This window comes from Pyrus communis, chromosome 14 (genome assembly GCF_041283825.1).
Source record: "Pyrus communis isolate YQ-2024b chromosome 14, ASM4128382v1, whole genome shotgun sequence".
In the NCBI taxonomy this organism is placed as follows: Eukaryota; Viridiplantae; Streptophyta; class Magnoliopsida; order Rosales; family Rosaceae; genus Pyrus; species Pyrus communis.
This window is the reverse complement of record NC_142578.1, coordinates 4052875-4060362: the sequence shown is the minus strand read 5'-3', so window position 1 is coordinate 4060362 and position 7488 is coordinate 4052875. Positions and strand designations below refer to the sequence as shown.

The following is a 7488-nucleotide window of genomic DNA, read 5'->3' as shown; positions in this document are numbered from 1 at the left end:
GGGCGGTATGGTTGGGAGGGAGTTGGTCAGGTATGGGCGTTGACATTGATCTCTATCATGGTTTTTTTTTTTTTTTTTTGCATTTTGATAAAAGAACTTGAAAAATCTGAGACGAGCATCTACCGTTAAGTTTCATAAACAGTGTAGAAAGTTTCATAAACAGTGTAGTAAGTTTTATAAATAGTGTTGTACGTTAAGTTTCATAAACAGTGTAGAAAGTTTCATAAACAGTGTAGTAAGTTTTATAAATAGTGTTGTACGTTAAGTTTCATAAACAGTGTAGTAAGTTTCATAAAAAGTTTGTGTGAGGGGGCGCGCATGTCCGCGCGTTAGTTTTTTTTTTTTAATATTAAATTTATGTTTTTTTTAAATTAAATTTTAAGTTTTTTTGTCATTTTTATTAAAATTTAAGAGTTTTTCATTAAAATTTAAGTTTTTTTTATTAAATAAATTTATAACATGATTTTTTATTAAAATAAACTTAGTTCAAGTTCTTTTCATGAAAATTCCTTAAAATAAAATTACAAAACAAACACATTAAAGTACGAGTTTCAACATCTTGTACGGTTTTCTTCTAACGAGACCGAGAAATTTGGCAACATATATATATTATGGTCTGCCGTGCTTCGTCGGAATTTGGCAACATATATGTTATGGTCTGCAGTGCTTCGTCGGAAATGTGTTGTCACGTTGAGCACAGGGTAAAAAGACAAAGACCATCACTGTAACCTTGTAATCATCTGTAACATTTGAATATGTTGGCACGAGTCGAATCTCACTTGGAAACGATGCAGAATCAATAGGCAGATTATCGATTAACACGACGAATTCCCCCGCTGAAGTAACAAAACTTACGTTAAAGACAGTTGCGTAGAAATCTCTACAGGGTTCGGAAGGCTTATGCTCGAGGTCGTTTTAGCATATCAAATTGTGATCGTGGGATTTCATTGTCTTCTTAACCCTTCGGGACAAAATGTCTTCTGTGACAGCTACGAGCTTGCAGGTCTTGCATTGTGATGCTACACAAAAATCATTAAGAGTGAGTTTCGTATCACGAAAGAGTCCAAAGAAAATAATTGGGGTTTGAATCAAAAGGTAATGGACTAATTAACTTGATAACTTCAAATTCTAAATAAGTTTATCCACCATAATTCTCTGCTTCACTCCAGTCGGAGATTCCAAGTTCATAATTGCATTAGAAACGATGATGATGATTGATGAAAGACGGTGAACCAGCATTGACCTAAATGTTAAAAAGAATGAAAGAGTTATGTTTTCAAATAGAAGGGGAGTTTTGGAGAACAAGTCTGCAACAATGAAAATGTCCCAACCGAGAATTAAGTTTGGCCAAGTGTCCAAGACCCAATAAAATGCAAGCAAAACCCCAATTTAAAAAGAGTTTTACATAAAGAGCAGTTATGAAGTAGGGTAATGCTAGAGATACTAAATTTGTGAGTAATGCTAGGAAGATTAAATTTGGTGGCTAAATTTTGAAAACTAAAAGACATGTAAGTTGATGATTGGTTCGTTATTAAAGTATTGATAGACGTGCTCATTTCTATTTGTGACCGATCATTTAGTTTGTAATTTTAGTCTCTAAATTTAGTCACCCTAGCATTACTCTAAATTTGTAGACAAAATTTTGAAAACTAAAGGACATGAAAGTTGATGATTAATTTATTATTTAATCGTTGATTAAGGTGCTCATTTTTTATTGGTGACACATCATTTAATTTATAAGTTTTGTCTTCAAATTTAGTCTCCCTAACATTACTTGATGAAATATACCCAAACACGACCGTTCAAAGCAATTGCTATTTCAAAGGAAATCTTTTTCCCAAGTTCCTCAAGAATTGGACATCTTGGCGAACTCAGCAACCTGAAAATCAGATGACTGGTTAATTATAACATAGAAGAAAAATGAAAAAAAAAACCACTGTTTTACTCATTGACTATGTGCTTTATACTAGTACCGCGTTTATTAATCCGTAATCAAACTGAGATGAATTGAATTGAGGAGGAATTCAAATGAGTTGGAATAAGAATCATATTCCTATTGAAGTTGTTTACTAAAATTGTTTGGAATCGGAGTAGGAATGATGTTGAGTCCGTATAAGTTGTTTACTAATTTACTTCAACCGGAATGAAAACTAGGTTGATTACTATATTGCCCTTGCATAAATAAATTATTTTCATACTAATTAATAAAATTAAATTCTTAATTATATTTATATAATAAAATTCATCTATATAAAAATATATAAATAGGTTTTATTTATTTATTAAAAGATGGCAGGAATGACATTGAGTTCATATAAGTTGTTTACTAATTCACTTCAATCGGAATGAAAACTAGTTTGATTACTAAATTGCCCTTACATAAGTAAATTACTTTCATACTAATTAATTAAAGGGTAAATTATATTTTCATACCTCAGGTTTGGGGCCTATTTCAATTCCTTACAACGTCTTCAAAACATTTCACTTTCATACCTTAAGTACTATTTTATTTCAAAATAATACCTGCGTTACATTTTCCATCCATTGATCCGTTAAGTGCTGACGTGGTTGCCACATATATGCCACGTGGCTGCCAAATATTTTAATAAACCTAAATCTTCTAAATATTAAAATAAAAAACCTGAACCTTATTCCCTTTCCCCTTCCCCGCAACCCCCAACCCAAACCCTAAATCCCATGTCTTCTCCGATACACTCTTCCCTGTTCACCTCCCCGACCCACTTCATCTTCTCCACCCAGCACCCCCCCTTCTCCCATCCCCCATCATCACCCACCCCTTCTCCCATCACCAACCCTATCCATCAGCCCTCGGATCTTCTCTGCCTTCACCTTCGACAACACACTGCAGCCACCACGAAGCCTCGAGCTTCAGCAATCCCCGAGTTCAACAACACATTAAAGCCCCACGAAGCCCCGAAATCGCTGCCGTTCTTCCTCCTTGCTACCTCGCCAACATTGAACTTCTTCCCTAACATGACCAACATTGAACTTCTTCCCTATTTACAAAACCCAGATCCCCTTCCTTTCCCCTCACCTCTCTGCAATTCCTATTTACAAAATCCATTCCCCTAGAAGAAGAAGAAACCAAACCCATCTGTTCCCAACCCGCCCTCCCCTCGATGACCCACTTGCCTTCCCCACCCCCCCCCCCCCGGGCGACGGTTGCAGGTATTTGGGTTGTGGTTTTGTACGTATTGTGTTGCAGGTATTTGGGTTGCAGGGGTTTCTAAGAAAACCAGTGAAAAAAAAAAGGAGATAAGTGATTAAAGGTGGGGGCTTTGAGGTGGGAGAGGTGGAGGGGGATATGGGTTTTGGGGGAAGGAGACGCGCGGAGGCGGGAGACGGAGGGTGGCGAGGGAAGAGGCGGGAGAGGGGTGGAATTCGAAACTCAAACCCTAGAGAGGGAGAAGGAAGGAGGAAATTGAAAAAAGGGTGTCAGGGAGTGTGTTGGGGTTGGTGTGGAGGAAGAAGAAGAGTGGGAGAGATGGGTAAGGGGGTGGGGACGAACGGACGGGAAGGAAGAGATGGGTAAGGGGGTGGGGGTGGGATGTGGGGTTGCGGGGAAGGGGATCTGGGTTCGGGTTTTTTTGGTTTTTTTTAATTTTTTTTTAAGGTTAATATTATAATATTGTTAATGTATACAAAAAATTCTTATTTTTTGCCACGTGGCAGCCACATCAGCACAAATGTGGCAGCAACGTCAACATTTAACAGACCATTGGATGGAAAATCTAACAGAGGTATTATTTTGAAATAAAATAGTAGTTAAGGTATGAAAGTGAAATGTTTTAAAGATGTTGTAAGGAATTGAAATAGACCCCAAACCTGAAGTATGAAAGTGTAATTTACCCTTAATTAAATTAAATTCTTAATTAAATTTATATAATAAAATTCATCTATATAAAAATATATAAATAGGTTTTACTTATTTATTAAAAGATGGCATAATAAGTGTCAAATGAAGGGCAATGTTGTGATAATAAGAAACAAGTGAGGGCATAATTGGTAGAAAAAAATCCATTCCGGATTCCTAAAGTGTCAAGAAATTGAAATACCTCCCTCATGTAGGGAGTCCAATTCCTCCAAAATTAAGAGTTGAATTCCTTAATGTGTGTGGACTCCACATGTATTTTGATATCCTAAGATTACGTAAACAAAGATGTATCCCATAATCGGAATCCAATTCCGTAAATTGATTCTGATTATGAGTACATAAACGTGCCATAGAGCAGTAACTATCCTCTAAGCACTTCTCATATATCACAGAAAGGGAACTGCACCTCACATTCTTGAAAGGCCAGTCGAACAGTCAACATTGTAACCATCTTTAAGGACGCCATACACTGCTGCTTTTCCACTGGCTAGACATCACACAACAATTTCGATCACAGACAAGAAATCGTCACAGAAATTCAACGAATCAACATTTACAAGAACTAACACACAGGTTAAACAGAAGTGTGTCCCAAAATGAAAAGCAATAAGATAGAAAACCAACCATCAGGGCATGACAACTCAGGATTCATGCCAGGGTTTTGCCTCCACAACCTGAACATATAGCAATGCACCCACCTGTGAAGTAACTGACTAGCCGTTAATAAACAGTGCAAAAAATAAAACAAAGAACTGAATTTGAAGTTGAAAGAAATTAATAAGCTATTGTGCTAACTGCTAAGGACCAAATTACAACAATGAAAATACTACAATTTCAAGCAGCTTTTCTACGTCATTCCAATTGCGGTTTTAACTACCGCATAATTGTTTCATAGCTTTCAACTGAACTTCCATTGAAGAGATGTTGGACTGGTTTGGTATTACTGTACTTTGAAAAGAAACTGCTTTTGTTGTGTTGTGAGAATAAACTTATTTTTGCTGCTTCACGTTTTTAGTTTTTCTTTCATCCAAAACTGTGAAAATAAGCTGTTTTTAAGTGTTTACCAAACACCTTTTTGAGCTCAGCTTTTTTTTATACCCACTTTTTATAAAAACATATCAGTATCAAACCAGTACGTAACTGTTCCTTGTCTCTCTCTCCCCAATGCCCCCCAATGAAACAAAATCTTTTTAATGAAACTTTATTTGTTTTCTAAAAAACATTTTCTAACTACACTGGAGCCTAGTAACGTTCTAATTACTTGTTTAACATGACTATGAACATCATTTAAGTTGCAGCAAGTTAGAATCAGTCACTAATAACAAGATTATGACAAACTTTAAGTTTATAAAAGCTCCCAACAGCTCCCTCCCAAATATACAACTTCTGTTTTTACATGGGAGTAGTACCCACTGGTCTAAAACAAGATGTTTCGATTGTGAGCAAAGTATTGAGGCTACTGATGTTAAGTAGATCATAGAGTTGATCCACAATTAGTAAGTTTTGACAGTTAAGCAAATTTAAGACTTAGGTACTTAAACCATATTTAGTAAGCCCACGACAACACACACTTGTACAATTTTTTCTTTTCTTCAAATATTCATGTTTTCTGTATACTTATAAAAAATACAGCAACGCAACATATATAGACGTAACCTTGATCTAATTTAGTCTTTGATACATAATTATCAAAAACATGTTTTCGGTATTTGATCAAATTTAGTCTTTGATTAAGAGCATTCATCACTCTTTGTACTCAAGGCGTCACGAGGGGCCCTATATTCATGTCTAGGTGGGCAATGAGGGTTCGAAGTTCAGAACTTTAGCAAATACCAACATTAAGATTTGATAACTAACTAAACCTTGATCTAGTAGAGCTTCTCCTTTCAATATCGAAATATGTCCCAAATACAAACATCACATTTTACTTAATTAAATATTAATTAGACTAAATATATTAATTAGTTAATTAACAATTTAGGGTGCATTTCCCTTTTTAATGTTAAATGAACATAAGTCATTTGCACATTGCCGATATTTTGGTGTTACATTAAGACACAACTTGTCGTTTACCAAACAAAAACAAAAACAAAAAACAAAATTACTTTCTCCTATGTTAAGAAACGAGCATGTCATTTCAAACCAGTGTTCTAAAAATAGGCCTATGCGGTCCCTTAGGCGCTAGGCAATGGCCAGCCGCCGAGATTAACCTCTAATTGGGAAGAAAATCGGGGAAGGGATTAGGCGGGTGCCGAGGCAGTCTTGGTGGCGCTTGGGCGGCCTAGGCGGGTTACTTGATGGCCTAGGCGGTTTGACCGTTTCAATTCCTTCTGTTTTTAAGTGAGTAAGGAGAAATGCAGAGCTATCTGTGTTATGAACTCCAGCGAAGAAGACGAGCGGAAGAAGACTCTTTGATTCTCACTCCATGTGACCACTATCAGGTCTCAGTGTTCCATATTTAATATATTTTGAATTGTCGCCCAATTAAAATTAGACACCTAGCAGTCCTATTTGACTGATATGTATAAAGAAGGGGACAACTAGCATGAACGTGCTCCACATCCCTCCCTTATATGCATCTTAGCTTCCTCACTTCTTTTTTTTTTTTTTTCGGTTTTAAATTGCTGATTAAATATTTTATTTTTTTGGTCAAAATACTTTGTTTTCAATGATTAAATGATTTCTACACCATATATTTGGCACCTTTATTTCTCTTTAAATGCACTATAAATTCATATGATCTTGGAAAAATATATCCTAAAATACTAAGATTTGTATCATTTGAACTTTTATCTTATTCCATCAAATTAACCAAAGTATTAAAGATTTATTGTGAATTTACTCAAATCCGCCTAGGCCATCTAGGCGGCCGCTTAGGCCCTGCCTAGGCCCCTAAGTGCGCTAGGCCCCATCCTGCCACCCGACTAGTGCCTAACGTCTTTTAGAACCATGTTTCAAACAGACAACAACATTCTCAACTCAAGGGTTAGGGTTTGTAGTACAATTACATACAAATTTCGAACTTGCATCACTCTCTCATTCCCTCCGTGTCGCTAAACTACAAAGTGAAGTTGTTGCTTCTTCTTCTTCTTCTTATTCTCCATTCTCTCATTCACCATAGCTATAGAGGTCGAGGTTGAATCAATGAATTGGTACATTATCACACCACGTCATTCTAAAATGGTTGCTTCCCACCCTCAACAGGATGAGGTATTGCTGAAGGCTGGGCAAAGGTATTGCTTACTGATTTTCAATTTTTTTTTATATTAAATGTTTATATCTTATGATGGGTTTGTGGAGGAGGAGGTGGATGAGGATGATAAGGAGGATGATGATGAGGAGGTGGAGGATGAGGAGATGATGAGGATGATGATAAGGTGGAGGAAAATGAGGAGGATGATGATGAGGAGAGTGATGAGAAGGATGATGAGGAGGATGAGCTTAGTTAATTAAATATTAAAATAAATATATTAGTTAATTAACAATTTAGGATTCATTTTCCTTTTTAATGTTAAATGAACATAAGTGATGAGGAGGATGATGAGGAGGTGGAGGAAGAAGATGACGATGGGGAAAGTGATGAGGATGATGAG

The 7488-nt window shown here is 36.3% G+C and overlaps 1 pseudogene; it reads right to left on the bottom strand.

Annotated features, from left to right (window-relative positions):
* Window positions 1-1107: 1107 nt before the first annotated feature.
* LOC137712366 (uncharacterized) lies at window positions 1108-7014 on the bottom strand (annotated as a pseudogene).
* Window positions 7015-7488: the final 474 nt, after the last annotated feature.